Here is a 17,664-nt window from a genome sequence, read left to right as displayed (position 1 = left end):
ATGATCCACTTCATGATTTTTTCTTTTTTTTGCAGTCTCACATTTTTTTGAAGTGAAATGCTTTAATCTTTTTTGTACGTAGAAAGAATTAGAAGGGAAATAAAAGAAGCAGAAAGCAAGGAAAAGGAGCACATAAAATGGAAAAGGTCTTGCTTGTTTTGTTATGGGTGCGGTTTGGAACATGCCTAAAGTTTGAAGTACAAAACAGTATATGAGGTAATAGACTGGTGGGGTTTTTTTTTTTTTCCGCTATAAGGCTAGTAAGTTATATCCGACGAGTACGGATGCATCTAATAAAATTAAAAAACAAATACCTCAGAGTGTCAGAGACAATTTTCTATCTTCAGCCCACAAGGTACTAATGGAGTGACTGGCTACAGAAGCAACTATCCAATCCATAGCCCCATTAGCTTCACGAAAAACATACTTGGCCTAAAAGTCCCCTCCATCCTTCATCATTGCCCAGATATCTCGGAGCAAAGAGTGGACGTAACCATTACCCATTGGGCCTCTCCGGATCTAATTAATGACCGTGATCGAGTTCTCCTCCAGGACGATGGAACTGGCCCGTAAAGCACACCGGGCATGACGAAGACCCGCCCAAACGGCTCTCAGCTCTGCGCCTGTAACGGATATGTCGAAGAGTTGACTGCCTTTTGCAGCCACGACTCTTGCAGACAGGTCTCGAGTAACAAAATCTGCGCCGCTTTTCGTACCTCTGTCCAAGATCGATCTATCGAAGTTGACCTTAAAAGAATTCGGAGGTGGGGGCTCGCGACTGGTGGCTTAGATTAAAAAAAAAAAGAGTTCTAAAACGTCACTCAGCAAATTTGATTTCAAAAGAGCTGGTTCGAGCTTTCTTTTTCTTATTGCAGTTGAGAACGGAAGTGGCGTGCGTTATATTTGTAGCCGAAAGTGATCTATGGTCGTGACTTTTTATGCAAGCGACGGTACGATAGCGGTAGGTGGTCAGAGAATGTTATCGCGCAAGCCGCGAATCTCACCGGCCAAACACCTTGGCTTTCAGGCTCACTGTCATACTCCAAGGTCACGACTCTGGCATGGAACTCATTTGGCTTCGATTCGAGTCTCACCATGTGTAATAATACCTTGATACCAATGTTTACCCAATACTTATGGCATGCAATTTAGACTCCAAGATAGTATAATACCGCACTTTTTTCCTTTTCGTTTTCACTTTTTCTCTTTTCTAATAATGTTATACTGGCCAATATGGATAGGCAACTAGTTGATTATTCCAATGACGTGAAGTGTTTCTTTGAGCATTTGACTGGCCAAAGCAGCGCGAGCATCGCATTGCAACTTTTTTTTTCTTCTATTAGATCGTTCATTAATTTGTCCACATTGCAATTTACTTTGTTTTAAATTTTTGTTTTTAGAAAACTCCCTTAGATACTATTTGGTATTATTTTTAGATAGCTAAAAAGTACTTCTTGAAAGGCAGAAGTTTTTTTTTAAGATGATCCTATGATACTTGGTAAAAATTTTGAAACAATTTTTTGACTCCTTCAAAAGTTGAAGTAAGATCTACTCTTGAAATATATCAAGAGCATTTTTTTTTGTTGTTTTAACAAAATGGCAAAAGCTCATCCAAGAGACCCGGGTTCCAATATCAACAACTGATTTTTTAAATTTAAAATTTATTTATAAGCTAATTGTACTTTATAGTAATAAATTTTGAGAGCGTAATACAATAACAATATACACTACATAAAAAAAGAAAATTTCTGACTCTTATTTGCCGATGCTTATTCCAAGCATCGGCAAAAAAATTTCCCCACCAACATTTGCGGACGTTTTTTAAAAGCGTCGACTAACGACGACGCTTAAAAGCGTCGTTTTTAACGACACATTTTAGCGTCGTTAATTCCATAATTAACGACGCTTTTTAGCGTTGTTAAATAACGATGCTTTTAAGCGTCGTCGGAAACCAAAAAACCACCTCATTTTAGTCCCACATCGGCAGATCTGAAAAAGAAAGAACTGTTTATATAGCCAAACCCAACCACTCCGCACGGATGGAATAAAGGTACCGATCGGGGAGGTTGTTTGTATTTCTCTTTGTGCTCCATCAATACTATGGTTCCGGTTGTTTGTACTCCATCAACATTAGTGATGGAAGAGAATATGCAGACTGCAAATAGTATTTTTTTGGCTAAAAAGTAGTAGCGACGCGCTTTAAAGCGTCAGTAGATCCTCTCTTCCATCGACGCTTTAGAAAAGCGTCGGCAAAAGTTTTTTCCACTCTTGAATAGATGACGCTTTTACGATGCTTTTAGAAACGTCAGAAGATATTTTAGCAACGCTTTTTAGCGTCGGGATAGGCTCCAAAAAGCGTCGAGAATACTATATTATCCTGTAGTGATAATATAGTTTGATATAATAACAATACAACATATGCAGCATTAAGATTGAAAGAAGAATTATCTTAATTATATGACATTTGTCCAAAATTAATATTTGAACCCACATGGATATATATATATATATATATATATATATATATATATATATATATATATATATATATATATATATATATATATATATGGATGTCGGTATCCACTATCAAATCCCACAAAAACTTTCTGAACTTATCCAAATCTATATCTATCTTTGATGGGGATGTACATATTGTTACCCAAATAACTGGCCCTTCCTCGATATGGAAAGTATGATTGAGGCATTGACCTTACTCCATTATTAAGCCTTAGTCTAAGGTTGCCAGCAAAGAAATCAATTACTGTGACAAAACAATTAATTTATTAAGCAAGATGTTTTTGTTTTTTAACTTCTTTGAGAGCCAGGATGAGTGAATGCACAAAATATTGAAATGAAGGTGGGATTAAACTCACAATTCTTGTAACAATACAAAAGAGTTTAACAATTTGGTCATCCAGCTAGGGCCTTATATATTTCATATCTTGTACATACATTTGATGCTTCCTTTTTTTTTGCCCCTATTTTTGGTTCTTTGGAGTTGTCTCGATTATGGCCGTGTTTCACAAGAATTTTGAAGTTTATTGTTTTCTTTATGCAGAATATTTTGTTTTAAAAGTTTCATATTCCCTAAAAAGGAACCCCATTCTTATCAATTGAAGAATATTCTTAGGAGGGCCTATGGATTAATATCCTTGGGTAATATAATTTTGATGAATTTAGATAAAAATATAATATATTCCCACCCACTATTTGTTTTAATTTGTTCATTTGTAAATAACCCACATTCAAATTTTCCATTTATGTTATTTAAAACAAATCTCAACCATCAACTTATATAACATTATTGGTTATATAAAGGTCTATAATTTATGATCACCAATGTTCGATTGTTATTACTTTTAACATTATGTAAACATGGTTTGTTTCTTGTTCTATCCCGTTTCAGGCTCTTAATGAAATGTAGGCCACGGTCATCAGTTAGATTTGGAGGAGCCCTAGGGGTAATGGTTGCGTCCACCCCTTGCTCTGAGATATTTGGGCAATGGTGAGGGATGGAAGGGCCTTTCAAGCCAAGCATTTTTCGTGAGGCTAACTGGGCTGCAGACTAGGTGGCGGCTTATGTAGCCAGTCACTCCGGTAGTACTCTGTAGGTTGAAGATAGGGAGTTAACCCTAGCACCCAAAAGTATTTTGTTTTTTGATTTTATTGGTTGTATCCGTACTCGTCAAAAAAAAAAAGAAGAAAGAGGTGATTATTCCACCCTTTTTTTCTAAAAAAATATTTTACTAAGTAATTAATGTAACCGAAGGCAAAGTGGTCATTCAACCAATATATGAATTGTAATTTTAGGGGCTTACAATATTTTTTAGTTGATAGATAAACTCTAAAATATTTATTGGTGAGTACATAGGATAACCCTCAAGAAAATAATTAAAAAAAAAACTACCACCTCAGAAATGAAATGCTGCTAGCATCCGTTCGGACAAAAATGCATCAAATTTCGTGGAAGACACTTGTCCACCATTGCCTACATATGTATATCCAGGGGTGGCCCAATACATTTAGGGGCCTAAGGCGAATCCAATAAATGAGGCCTTTTTTTTAATAATAAAATTTTGAATAAGTATAAAATATTTAAAAAAAATGATATGAAAATAGATAGCTATCAAGTACACTATTTCAACAAAGATACATGAATCTAACAAAGATAGATAAGAAGCCTTTTTAATTTAATATAATTTTTGAATGGGAGCACAGAAAAGTAATTACCCTAAGAAAAGAGCTATGAAACTGATTAAATAATTGAGATAATGCTTGATAATACTTTTACCCTGTCAAGCAAGAGCAGAATAGGAAAAGGTCATCCCCATGGCACTTCATGGTCAAGGTAAAGGAAAGAATTTGTCCAAAAAAGAACCTCTCTATAAAAGAAAGTAGGGGCATTATGGGAGATTCACTCGATCTAATTAATAAAAATCCCATCCCACCATCTCCCTTTCAAGTGAGTACCGAAGCAGCAACTGCAGCATCACAGCACAGCAGCCATTCAACACCCCACCCCCCCCCCCCCCCCCCCCCCCCCCCCCCCCTCCTTTTCTCTCTTTACCCTCCAAGAAGTCCATCTCCAATCCCCCTATCTTTCTTCCCGATGGCCCAGCTGGATCAGGAGTAATGTGAGGGAAGGAAAACCAAGACCAAAACCAAAAAAGAGAAGGGATGAAAGATAAGAGTGGCTTCAGGCGTCTATCAAGCCAACCAAATCCCTTCTCTCTCTCTCCCTCTCCCCACCCAAAACAAAACTATTGTCCCCAACTTCCCAAATTGCCCCTCTGCAGGCCAGAAAACTCTCAACCTCCCTTCCATCAAGGGGGAAGACTCGTAGCCAGCTCCAGATCCCGTTTTATATGGGGCCTTTGCTTCCTTTTGGTCACAACGCAAGAAACTTCCCTCTCTCTCTCTCTCACAATCTCTTTGCTAGCTTCACCTTCTGGGAGGGCCTTAGGCGACCGCCTCGATCGCCTAAGATTCGGGCCGGCTCTGTGTATATCCATACAAAAAAAAAAAAAAATTATTAGTCAAACCAGATCCACTGTGGGTCTAGTTTCATACAAGATGAAATGATTTCATGATTTCACGCTAGATCGCATTTCCTTCAAGGAAAACTACGAAAAACTTGCGTCATCAGGGAAAATTCTCAAGGGGTTATATATATTATCTCAACAGTGTAAGAATGAGGTACTGAGAGCCGCGAGGAGTCCCCATCAATCCACATCCCTGCATCTGGTGCCAAGTTTGCTGGCTTCATGCTTATCCTCACTGTCTTTAGCTCGGTCACTGCTACAGTTTTCCCAACTGGGTTTCATAGTTCTTTATTTAAACATTAATCCATTCAAAGTTCCCTACTTAATAAAATTCTAAAAGGATGGACCTCACAAATAACGAGTTTAACCTTAACAACTAGGTATCTTTCTTTCCATTTGTGCTTCTTGCTTCTTCGGTCCCATAAAATTATTTTTTTAATAAATATACCGAGAAATTATATGAATATTCTTATAAAGTTTCTTTTATGTGTATACCTTTATAACCTTTTTTTTACATATCTATCTATAAGAGTATTTTAGTCATTTTAATTTTAAGCTGTTTAGTTTTAAACGACGCTAAATAGTACAAGTATATATATAAAAAAAGAAAGAAAAGAAGGATATACATGCAAATAGTAATTTTACGAAAGTATTCATATAATTTTGTATATTTAAAAGGGTGTATATCTAAAAAACTTCTTATTTATATGCTGTTATAGTTTTTTCTTCTCCAAGTGAATTTCCCACCAATGAACTACTTGGGAGAAGAAAACTAATTTAAAGAAGCTTCACACTATGGGTGATTGATCGGAGACATGAAATATTGCCTTAGATCTTCACCTGCACAATAAATTGGACATTCTTAAACTTTGGCACAATATAAGGTGGTCTGAGAAGCTCCGTTTTCTTTTTAATGTCTGGCATATTCGTTGCGAGGCAAACAAGTTTACCTACTAACTTGCAGTGCATCATCAAGAAATCATTTGTCTGTTATGTTGTCACAAAGCTCTCTCGAACTTTATTACATTGTCTGATTGCAAGGGCTGCATCTTTTCGATAGGCCTCTAATTAGTTTCCTTTAAAAAAAAAAGGTTCGGGCACAAGAATTGGCCACTCAATCCAGTCATATGATTTATCCATTTAAAGATTCCTAACATCTACACTTCACATGCAGTTCCTACAATTGAAGCCAAATGTTGCTCCACTTGAAAGAGGACACTTTTTTTCACATGATGCACATGTCCTAACCATGAATGTAGGATACAGCGGGCATGCAGGCCATGAGGGAACTCTTAATTAGAGAGGTCTCCTCTTCCCAATTTCACCACCATGGGGCATTTCCTTCCAAGGATATATATGCCGCCTTGGGCCGCGATATTTGTTCATATTTAACACATCAAATGTTTTTTTTTTCTTTTTTTGCTGCAACAGGTAATTCACACTACTCTAGCATAAACACATTCAAGAAATTCAGAAAACAACAAACTCCAAAAGGCACTTACCAACTGCGTCTCACTGGTCTAGAGAACCCCGCCAAAATGATCAGTCATGAAAGAAGCAATCCAATCTACCGCACCGTTCACTTCTCTATAAATATGCCTCGCTTGAAATATCTTTTAAATGCTGGCCAAAACTTAATCTTATTAGAAGTAAATACAGTATAATCTTTCTACTTATGATCCCAAAATTGAAAGAGGATAGATGCAGCTAGCCAAGCCAAAATATTACAACAAGTCACTTGGTCCTAATCTCCCTGGAAAAAGGGTGAGAATGAAGCGATAACTAGAGGCCCACCAGCTCCCAAAGTGGTGATCTCTTTCGATCTCCACTACTTTAGGAAGGGGAAAAAAAAAAAGGCAAGACATCTCTATGTGGAAATTGTGATGTGGCCTAGTTTCTGGCTTTGGTCACCAGTGTGTGTCTGGCCTCTCGAAAGCTCTCGCCGCACTCGTCCAATGAGTTGTCGCCAAGTGGATGCATGGATGCCCATGGGCGACGCTGATGATGTGGAAGCACATGAAGGGCATGCATGCATGCATGGTAAAAGAAGCATTCCAGCAGCCGAGGTCATCATCGATCGCGTGTCCTTAGAACTATTAGCACAACCTTCTCTATTGCTCTTTTGTGTATCCGCTGGCCATGGCAATTTTGATATCAATACATCTTGTGGCTTGTAAGAGAGCTGGGTCCATCGGCTGCGTTCGCAAGTATGCTTTTTCTTAAGTTGGAAACCTCTTTGCATCTTTCCATCAAAATATCTTTCTTCTAGCTTCCATTTTCCCAATTCTTTGAGAGTGGACCTCTTAAGCTTGTGATGTAAGGTTAGAGATGTAAGGATCCATGTTCCCTTCTGTTTGGAACAAAGAGCCATAGGGGTAGTTCCCCTTTATAGTACAATTATAGGGAGTGCTTGGGTCCTCATCACGTAGGCATGTTGCTCAATGACTACCACCCACTTGACCCTCTTTTTGAAGATGATAAATTATTATGTTAGAAAGAGGGAAGTTTTAACAATCAAGGATTGCTAGAACATGCATTTAGGATCCATTGGTTTGTTGGGTGAGTACAGGAAGTGGCAGAACTACACTGCACCATGGTTCGATGAGTTATGGCTTGCGAAATAGCAATTCTTCTGGTGATTTTTTCCTTCTCTAATATGTGATTGCAAATGTCACCTTCAGGATGGAACCTAGAGCCTCTTTCTGAGAGGAGAAGAGTGAAATTCATCATTTAAATCAAGTTCAATTACAATGATTTTGAATATATATTTGTTTGAAAGTCGATGGGTTCAACTAGGTCGGTTTAGACTAGCTTGGTTCAAGTCAACTTTGATCTATTGTTTAGGTTAGGTTGTTCAGGTCTACTAATTAGGTAATGTTACAACATATATGAATGGTCGATAGAATCTTTCTCCTTCTTAGGGCATGCTTGGATATTCCATTTAAGAATGGCTTCGTAACAACTAAATATCACCCAATCCAAATCTTGTAGGAAGGAAAAAAGATTTCCATAGATCTAATTTTTCTTTCTACAACCCAAAGGTTAGGATCTGGGTTGGGTTTAGATAAGTTCTTAGAAAATGCAAAATGGATAGGTCAATAAGCTCGATTTTTACAGAATTTTTAGTTTAATTATGTAGAAATACCCAAACAAGTGCTTAGATGTTCAAATATAATAACTTTTAGATGAAACTCTTGAGAGCGCTACCAGAATCTTTTTATTAAATAGGTCGACAAGTATGTGACTTTAGCTTCTTCAAATATAAGAAGAATCTACAAGATCACGAAATTGTCCAGAGAATATTGTTGATCTTTGAATTAAAAATATTTGTGCTTGTTGATCTAGGGGAACCTAGCAAGTTGTTTGTGCTAGGTAACAAATTAATATAACCATTTTGCAGAATGAATTTACAAATTATTAGTACTAAACATAACAATTAATATTTCACTTTTTGGATCAATTTTACCTAGACTTTTGCTTCACTTTGGGTATGATTACTTCTGAATGCATAAAATCGTTTCATGGCTGATCCAATCCAAGATATAAATTAATCAACCAAATGTTCGGTAGTGAGCTTGACTTAGTCTCCAACTTGAGATCAGATTGGGGAGTCATACAGAGCTGAAGACTAAATTGATTGACTGCTGCGCCAAATGTGTTGGGTGGAATCCGTCCAGCGACTACAAAGGGATCAATCGCTGCATCTAGAAAAAAGTTAAAAAGAGGTGGCTTACTTTTGAAAAAAAAAAAAACTGAAGAAAAGTGTAGTCTCCTTCCCCCAAGTATCTATATTAGAGTTCTGCATAGGCTATGCACGTAGAAGGATAAGAACTTTATATATATATATATATATATATATATATATATATATATATATATATATATATATATATATATATATATATTAGCTTATAATTTCTAATCTATGAATCTCTTTAGTTACAAAGGCTTAGTACCTGTAAACAGACTACCAGTTAGGGTTTTCAAATATGTTGGAGTAGACTGCTAAAATATTAATGCCCTGCTCACTATATCAAAAGGGAATTCAGGCTTGTTGTTGAGGCGATCCCAAATTTCTATTAATTTTGGTAGTCAAAAGTGTCCATAAATCCTGATATACATGAGTAGTGGCTAAGAGCGACATAAATGGAGATCTTGATTTATCTTGGTTGATATGGTAAGTGAAAAAATTTGGAAAGAAGTAAGCTTTTTAAGGTAATGGGATCTCAACTGAGATGATAAATTTCAGATTAAGAACTATATTTAAGCATTGTCATTGAGATTTATTAATTAAAAAATCGATTTAAGTGAAAAATGATTGAAAAATATCGGTTGATATGAACATTATATCTGATATCTTAGATTTTCTCAATTTATATTTGACCATTATCTGGAGCCAAGATGTTTGTATATATAATATTAGAGAGTTAGCTCTATTGACATAAAGCGGGATCGTAGCAAATAACTTGAGATCGAGATGAAAAAACTTGCTCATTTATGAGTCAAGCTTTAGATGAGCTTATTAAGCTTATTATCAAAATAAGGTATGCTGTTTATGTTCACCTTGGTTCATTTGAGACTAGTTGATGTCAGACCATTTAGGCAAAGATTTTTTTCTTATAAGCATAGCGAAGCGTGAACAGCATGGAAAGAAACATAGATTGCATCCTTTCATCTTGGCAGTGGGGATAGATTGTGACAATGGACGGCTAAAGGGATGGAAGTCTGCCACAGTCAGTAGACTTGCACTTGCTGCCGACTTGACATAAGCCTCGTGGAACATGTACATCCTTTATTTAGGACATAATTAAATTAATGTGGGGATTTGTAATGAATATAAGCTAGGGCGCAAACTTATTAACTGTGCAGCTTTGTCTCACATTTATTTTATGAGAAAGACTAATTCTAAATTAAAATTATTGTCATTAATTAAAATTGATCATGTAGTTTTTTAAAAATCATATATCTAGGTTATGAGAATTTTCTACGACTACAGATCGTTTTGAAAATATCTTGTCAGATACGGCAGGATGAGCGAAGCTAGAAAGGAAGAGGGAGATTGCAGGAGGACCGCAAAAGCTTGATCATGGTAGAGATTTCCAATTGGATTAGATCCTCTGCCGAGCTGGTGGACCTATCAAACTACGAATCAATATACACCAAAATGCACATGTATTGCTTTGCTTACCACGTATCCCCTTTCAAGGTCTTTCAATCCCATGATGTTCGGGCCCTGCAACCCTTTGACTCTTTCTCTCCCTTCTCTCTTTCCTACCTCCATCCTTCTCACCCCGCATGCTCTACTCACTTCCACTACAAGAATATTGGGCATTAGCGACGTTGTTTTTGGTCTTTAGCGACGCTTTTAAGCGTCGCTAAAAACTATCCCGACGCTTTCCTAAGCGTCGGCAAAGCGTCGCCTATGCTACAGTGAAGAAAATATTTTCCGACACTTCCAAAAGCGTCAAAAATTAGCGACGCCTTACCGACGCTTTTTAGCGTCGGCAAAACTTGTTCTAACGACGCTTTAAAGCGTCGTTAGAAAAAAAAATTTAAAAAATAAAAAACAATTGAATTATTATCTGCGGCATAATTCCTCTCCTTCGCCGGCGCCGGCGGAGGCGGCTTCCCTTCCGACTCCCCCGACGCCTCCGTCGCCAGCTCCTTCGAGTTTGAATTCTCCGCCCGATTCCCCTCCGCCGCCGCCTTTGCCACCGGATCCATGACCTCCGCCGACGAGCTCTTCCTTAACGGCCAGATCCGCCCCATGAAGCTCTGCTCCCACCTCCAGCGGCCCCAGGTCCTCGCCCCCCTCCTCGATCTCAACGAAGAAGAAGACGACGACGACGAATCCGAGCGTCACCCGGCGGAAATGGCCGCGAGGGGGCGGGATCTGAAGCTCCGGAGCCGATCGATTCGCCGGAGGGCCAGATCTCATTCCCCGCTTCGGAACGCGCCACTCCATTGGCAAATGGAGGTCGAAGAACGAGAGGATAGAGCGAAAGATGTAGAGCCGGTTCCAGATCCGAAGCAGATCGAGGCGGAGGCGGCCACTCTATCCGTCTCAGCTTCGTCCTCCCGGTCCTCCTCCACGTCCTCCTCCTCCTCCTCCTCCTCCTCCTCTGGAAGAACCTCCAAGAAGTGGATCTTCCTCAAAGATCTCCTCTATAGAAGCAAGAGCGAGGGAAGAGAGAGAGGAAACACCAAAGAGAAGTTCTGGCACTCGATCTCTTTCTCCCAATCCAAATCCAAGTCCAAACCTCCGCCGCCGATTCCTCCTCCCTCCGCCTCGGCCGCCGTTGCTGCCGACTCCTCTTCTTCCGCCAATCCTCCGCCTGCCGCCGCGATCTCGGGGGCGGAGAAGGCGAAATCGAAGGATCCATCGCCACCGGTCGGCTGGTCTTCAAAGAGAACGGCGGCGAAGCCGGTGAACTGGGTGGGGTGGCGGAGGGCGCCGGCGCCGTCTCCGCACGAGCGGCACTACACGGCGAACCGGGCGTAGGCGGAGGAGATGTGGCGGAAGACGTTCTTGCCTTACCGCTAGGGCCTGCTCGGCTGCCTGGGCTTCACTTCCCGTAGCTATGGCGCCATTAACGGCATCGCCCGTACCCTTCACCCCGTCTCTTCCAAGTAAGCCACAGATTGGGGAGAAAGGGTTCTACGGGATTGTTGTTCTCCGCGAGAGAGAGAGAGAGAGTTGGGACTTGGGATCGGGGAGGAAGAAAAAAATAGAAGGGCGCCTGTTTTACGACGACGCTTTGTAAAGCGCCGTGGGAAAAAAATTAGGTGATTGGGTTGTAAGGCTTCCGACGACGCTTTTGAGCGTCGTAGCATTCTGATGACGCTTAAAAGCGTCGTCTAACCTAATTTTTTCCGCCCCTGCTGTAACGTGTCGGCAACCTTGCACAGGGTGCCCAATTTTCTGACGCTTTTTTCTTGCGTCGGTGGGTAAGAGTCGGCGAAACCCCTTTTTGTTGTAGTATTCCTATTCCCCCTAATGGGAATTTACCAAACATGCCTAAGTTTGAAAAGGATCCATTGTCTTAGGACACCACACTGCCCCACTGTGTAATGGAGTCCTAGTTTCTACTACATTTCAAGCCTTGAGCTGCACTTGTGAAATTTTTTTAATTATTTGAATACTTATTAGAATTACAATTGACAACAACAATAAATAAAGACATGCACATAAAAAGGATAATACAAATAAAGCTTAATTAGCCTATTTTTAATTATATTTCAATTTTAGAAATAATAAAAATGGATCGATCCACATAGACGAAATAAAGCACTTCGTATAGAAGATCGCTTTCACTGCATCCGATTTCAGTTTCATAGACCATATGCAAAATGTGTGTGTTGTTTTTCAACAAAAACAACCGAATTCAATCAAATCTTTTGCATAGTCAAAAAGAAAGACAAGCATGGATCTTATCGTTACAATTAACTATTATTATTATAGTTGTTATCATTTTGTAAAATATATTGCAACTATTATCATTTTGAGAAGCACGACGAGGTTGCAGCACTAAGATTCAAACTACTGATATTTTCTAAAAAGGGAGAGATGCCGACCATCAAAATTAGTCTTTTAGTCTTTTAACTGAGTATTTATAAAGAGATGTGGATAGTCATAGATAGAACCACCAATTGTATGATGTTGATTTCATACAGAAGCTATCATTGTTTGACATTATAAATCATCAACATAACTCAATCATTTCAGTAAAAGTCCAATAGATTGAAGTGAGAGGTGAGGTCACCACTTCTGTTAAGAGGGATAATGGAGCATTGTGCGGCTAAGAGTTAAGGCTATTATTTAGAACATGTGTGTTTTCTTTTATTTGGAAGAAGGTCCTGGTTTTCAGAAAGGGTGAACGTCCAAATTTGGTTCCATCAAATTGTGTGAAGGTTTTGGGCCCATCATGACAAGGTAGATGAGATTTGACAAGAAAAACACAAGTATTGACTTTGTGTCACATTCAGATAAAATTGACAGCCTATTTGAGGCTTAACAAGGTGCTAATAGGACAAATTTTATGATTGCTGCCATCTAGCCACCTCAGCGCTAGTTATCTTGGATATACGGGGTCCATTTTTCATGGAATCTTTGAAAGGCTCACAAGAGTCAATTACTCTTTAATTGATAAGGACACTTTCATAGCTATATCAGATTAAATTTATTTAATATATCAGATTAAATTTATTTAATATATATGCGGTGGAAATATGTCTCTACCATAATCTGAACCCTGTCTTGCATGCCCTTGCATAAGTCTGCTTTCTTTTAATAAAATCATGTTTAAAGTTCTACCCAAAAAAGTTTTAGAAAGATGTACTCTTTTGGCAAAAAAAAGCTTGTTTAAATTTTTTTTATATAGAAAAATAATAGAAGTACAGATTATTTTATAGAATTCATAGAATTAGAGTAATAATTGGCATGTGAAAAAAAAAGAGACCCGCCAATCTCTTCCTCCTTTTTTTAATTTTGCCCTTGGATCTCCAATGCTCATTTTACTAGTGTTATTGCACATACATACACTTAGAAGGAGAGATGGGGATGTGCCAAAACAAATAATCGTGGATTTGATGAAGCATGGCCGGTTGATAATATTAACAATATTACATATTTTTTTAAACTTGAAAGTGTCACTCTATTTCTACGGAGGCCGCACTTGGCAAGCATTCCATATCAAGCACTCATGAAAAAAAATCCAACAAATATTTATCTTTCAAAATTCTTGTATTTTTCCAATAAATCCCAAGTTTGCATGTGGCCAGTCCATGGAACTTTTTTTTTTTTCCTTTCATGAGAAAAAAGAATTGCCATGAGAAAAAAGAATTGCCATGGACCATTTTATCCCCCCCCCCCCCAAAAAAAAAAAAAAAAAAAAAAAAATTCCAAGCATTGCATGAATCGATGGAAACTTAATGAATTCTTAGGGAGACGTAATTAGACGTCGCATGCCCGGTGAGAACCCTTCTGTGGCCATCAAAGTGACTGGTAGCCGTTTTTCCCGCGTAAAGTTGACCCATGCCCTTAGAAATCTCAATGATTGGGACATTTGACCAAGACACCGACTCATAGCGACCCTACAGCCTACAGGCTCCTTCTGCTGAGCTAGAGTGCCTTTTTAACTGTCAAAGAATCTATGAAAACCTTTAGGCGGTTAGAATCCTTACACCAAGAAATGTTTAAATTTCCGCTCATTTAGATCTGTTCACACATATGGAATAGTCTTGCACTATGACATGCTGGATTTGTCGGCAAATGTGAATCTTGAGGGGTGAATCTTTCTAGAAATATAAATAGATGTACATCTGGCCCTCCCTAGACCTTATTGTGGTAGAAGCTCCGTGCATTGGATTATCTAAGTTATCATTGTCATTTTATGAAATAAGATATGTAATACCCCTAAAAAAAAAAAAAAAAAAAAAGAGAGAGAGAGAGGGGTGGACGGGCCGGCCCGAAAAGACCGGGCCCATCCACCATATACGATCGTGCCTAGGGCACGATCGTGGGAGAAGAAACAAAAAAAAAAAAAGGGAGACGGCGGCGTCCGGCGTGAGGTCGATCGCCGGAGGAGACGAGCACCGGAGAGGAGATCCGGCCGGCCGCAAAGCGACCTCTTCCCTTCGTGAAGACTCCTCACAAATCGGGCGAAGAAGCTTAGGGATCCGAAGGTCTTCCTCTCCGATTTTGTCGCCGGAAAGGCCGCCGGAGCACCCCCATCGGACCGAGGTAAGCGTGGCTTCTTCCTTGCGTTTCATTGCTTAGTTTTTGGGTCGTGTGGGAGGGGTTTTTGGCCGGTGAATCGTCGGAGAAGAGCCCGAAACAGGGTACCCCTGTTTCGGCCTCTTCTTTCAAGTTTTTGGCCGCCGCCGGCCGCCGGGATGGCCGAGATGCATGGCGGTGGGGCTGGTCGGGTTCGTATGAAGGTCGGAGAGAGTTTTCTAGGATGGGTATATGATGAGGGAGGGTGGATCCGAGGTCCTCTTCCTCGGGATCCCATCCTCTCCTCCTCTTCCCCTCGTCGGATGGCCACCGGCGGCGACGACGACGGCGGTCGTGAGCCACCGTGACTGCTGTCGGGTGGGGGGGGAGCCGAGCCACCATCACGGTGGCTGTGAGAATGCTTGCCTTCTATCAATAATGCAGGAAAAGGGGGAGGACCCTTTCGGTTCTAAGGGAAGGAGAAGAAGAGGGATCTTCTCTCCTCTCTTTCTTTGGCCAGCCACCATCGCCGGCGACTGCAGACGGCCGACGATGGTTCGGCCTGTGGTGTTGTCGGGTTGGGGAAGGAGAGGGCACAGCCACCATGGATGTTGCCCTTGGATCAAAAAGGATTTGAGGGAGAGAGATGTATTCCCAACCATGAAGAGAGAGGAATCATCCCTTTATGTTGGTCTCTTCATCGGGACCGGCCATCGTCGCCGACATGGCTGCGGCCACGGCTGGCGACGACATAGGCCGATGGTGCAAGGTGGGAGTCGGGCCACCCCGACTGCCCTAGATCTGGAGGGATTGAGATGTTTGGGGACCTGGTGATGGACCCCATAGTAGATGTGAATTATGGTTTAGAATATTTAAATATTAAATAATTTAGTTTGTGATTTATAATTGATGTTGTAGGGGAAGAGTCAGCGGTGCCAGGAGGTTTTGATCAGGGGACTCAGCACCCCAGCTCGTAGGTTGTGATCCAGATCTGTATTTGAGTCTGTCTACAATTTCGGTAAGAATCCTTGTACGCCAATCCTACATGATATAAATATTTTGCACTATATATATGTTTGATATGCTATGACCCAGACAAAGCAAAATGGTTTTTATATTTAAATTGTATTTTGATCGTCTTTGCTTGTGATTGGTATAATGATGGATGCATGCATGCGCATAACCTACACCTGCAAAAATTCGACTGATGGATGTGGTGCTCTAAACTAACTATGTGATATTGGTTGCCCCGTCACGGGCTGGAAACGTGACCGTGGTTAGTTTAAAGCCGGAAATAAATATAAAGGAATTGATGTGTGGATGTAAACTGGATTGTATGAAAAGGGACTTTGGATTTATCTTGTTATTATGGCAGGCCCCGTCACAGGCTGAAAAATGTGGTACTTTGGTAGGCCCCCTCACAGGCTAGAAATGTGGAACTATAATGTGCAGGCCCCGCCACAGGCTGAAAATGTGATACTTTGGCAGGCCCCCTCACAGGCTAGAAATGTGGAACTATAATGTGCAGGCCCTGCCACAGGCTCAAAATGTGATACTTTGGTAGGCCCCATCACAGGCTAGAAATGTGGAACTATATTGTGCAGGCCCTGCCACAGGCTGAAAATGTGATAATTTGGTTGCCCCACCACAGGCTGAGAAATGTGACCGAGATTTGACCCAAAGTCGGAAAGATAAATTAATCTGGATCAAATTGAAGAAAATGCATTAAAACTATAATATGGATTTATGAGCTATTATATGCTATATCATTCTTGTATGGCTGGACTTTTATTGATGTTGGGTGTACATATTTATATCAATTGTTGAGCTTTGATAGTTGGTTTATGACTTCATGGTATGTGATTCGACTTGCAGTGGTTTTCATATTTATATTATTATTATGTTGGTGTGGATGTGTAGGGATTCTTACTGGGCTGTAAAGCTCATCCCCTTTTCTTCTTTTTTTTTATCAGAGTTGCAGGATGCTTAGATTTGGATGGGATGGGCGCAGAGTGCAAGTATCAGAGTCATTAGCTAGTTAGTTTATTTATCCTTCTTTGATGTCGATGAACATTTGAAGATCTTGTAGTTGAACTAATTTGTTTATTTGGACATGTCGGACTGCTCTATTTGAATTACTAGATTAATTATAGATTTATTGGAATTTTTGTTAGTCATAGGCCTTGCATGATCTTTAGGGCACTGCTCTAGAGCTCATGCGGCCGGTCGCGTACCGGACCCGGGTGCTGGGTTCGGGGCGTGACAGAGTGGTATCAGAGCTTAAGGTTAAGGTATCCTAGGGTTTATGTTCAGGTGAGTATCAGTGGAGAATTATGATAGCAAAACTATCAGAGATTTGGTTTATAATTACTTGAGATTGTAACAAGAATGATATTATAATCTAAGGTTTAAGACCACTAGGGACTGTGGCCTTAGTGGCATTAAAGTTTGAGGTTTAAGATTACTGAAAAATGTGACCAGTTGGAATCTGAGCATATGATTAAGATCACTTAGGTTTGCGACGGAAATATATCATAGCTTAAGGTTATGATCACTAGGAACATGACAATTAGATTCAGTGCTTAAGGTGTAAGATCACTGGGCATTGTGATAAAATGTATGCATCAGGTTTGGTTTTCGATGAGTGTGGAAGGAAAGTATAAATTGTCTTTGATCATGATAAGAGAGGTTTGACCTAAGATAAGTGTAGGAAGGTCAACAATGGCATATCGGTTATACGATGTTCAGATATTATTTAAATGACTTGAAAGTTTAAACTTGATATGGATTTTGATGTGATTGTACTTTTGGTTTTGCTGCTAATTGTTAGAGCGGGATTTGTACGTAGATCTTCCGTAGTATTGGAGTGAGCTAAAAAGATTTCATAATATTGAAAGGAATGTT

General features: G+C 39.9%; 1 pseudogene; it reads left to right on the top strand.

Annotated features, from left to right (window-relative positions):
- Positions 1-7,033: 7,033 nt before the first annotated feature.
- Positions 7,034-11,679, top strand: LOC149751124 (uncharacterized; annotated as a pseudogene).
- The last annotated feature ends 5,985 nt before the right edge of the window (positions 11,680-17,664 follow it).

This window comes from Phoenix dactylifera, chromosome 16 (genome assembly GCF_051530095.1).
Source record: "Phoenix dactylifera cultivar Ajwa chromosome 16, Ajwa_hap1_PhDact_Kaust_v1.1, whole genome shotgun sequence".
Taxonomy (NCBI): Eukaryota; Viridiplantae; Streptophyta; class Magnoliopsida; order Arecales; family Arecaceae; genus Phoenix; species Phoenix dactylifera.
The sequence above is the reverse complement of the archived record's forward strand: the minus strand, read 5'-3'. Positions and strand labels throughout refer to the sequence as shown.